Source organism: Galeopterus variegatus, unplaced genomic scaffold (assembly GCF_000696425.1).
Source record: "Galeopterus variegatus unplaced genomic scaffold, G_variegatus-3.0.2 Scaffold510, whole genome shotgun sequence".
Taxonomy (NCBI): domain Eukaryota; kingdom Metazoa; phylum Chordata; class Mammalia; order Dermoptera; family Cynocephalidae; genus Galeopterus; species Galeopterus variegatus.
The window spans coordinates 590109-591030 of NW_007726621.1; the positions used below are offsets into that span (position 1 = coordinate 590109).

Sequence of the window (922 nt, forward strand, 5' to 3'; positions counted from 1 at the left end):
AAAAAAAAAAGAAAATAAAAAAAAAAATAAAATTAGATAATTAAAAAAAAAAAAAGAAAAAAAAAAACCAGTACCCACCATGCAGTCTATAGTTTAGCAGTAAAATAACATGGGAGGGGCAGACTCTATAAGGAAAGAATACAGCTTTGATCGTCACACTGGCCTAGAGGGAAAGGAAAATACTGTCTAGGGAAAGACTTCAGGGCTTGCCCTAAGGTGGCCTACACCCATTTTGAATGTAGTGTGAGTAAAACATCTCTCCCCAAAGGTTTGTGGTTTGTTACTGAGCCAACAGAAACTGGTCTGTGTAAAACAGGCACCCAAGATCTATTTCTGAGTTCACTAAACGCTAGGTTGCTTGACTGACTAAGATAAAATTAGGTCTTTGATAAGAAGCCAACAACTCTAAACTTCATACCTAAGTTAAAACTATCATCAGCACATTACTGCTGGCACGCATGTAAGAGATGAGATATTCTGATGGCAAGGTAAAGAAAAACCACAGGAAAAATCTACTAACATTTTACATGGCAAAGGGCTTTAGTAGGTTTCATATTATCAATATCTTAGAAAACAAACTCAGTGAAAAATGAATTGGTTGGAATTAGTTATTTCTTTCAGAACCTGAAATGGCCAACTGTTTGAAACCTGGACTCCTTTTTTATGATAACTAAGATGAACTGGGAGACTTCCTGCAATCAGTTTCTGTCTTTAGGGATCTTCGGGCTCTGAGAACAGTGTCCAGGAATTGTTTACCAGCACGGCATTCATGCCATCTTTGTGATTCAGAAAGATTAAGTCAAGAGGATCTGGGAAATCAAACACACACTCTTGAAAAATAATCAAAGCTGATGTTCCAGTGGGTCAGCAGGGTCAACTCTACATATGCCAGGCAATACACATCATTTCTTTTTTTTTTTTT

General features: G+C 36.9%; 1 protein-coding gene across 3 annotated transcripts in view; it reads right to left on the reverse strand.

The window, feature by feature from the left end:
- The window catches only part of NRBF2 (nuclear receptor binding factor 2), a 20754-nt gene that overhangs the window by 10464 nt on the left and 9368 nt on the right, over positions 1-922 (reverse strand). The gene's annotated exons all lie outside the window — the stretch shown is intronic.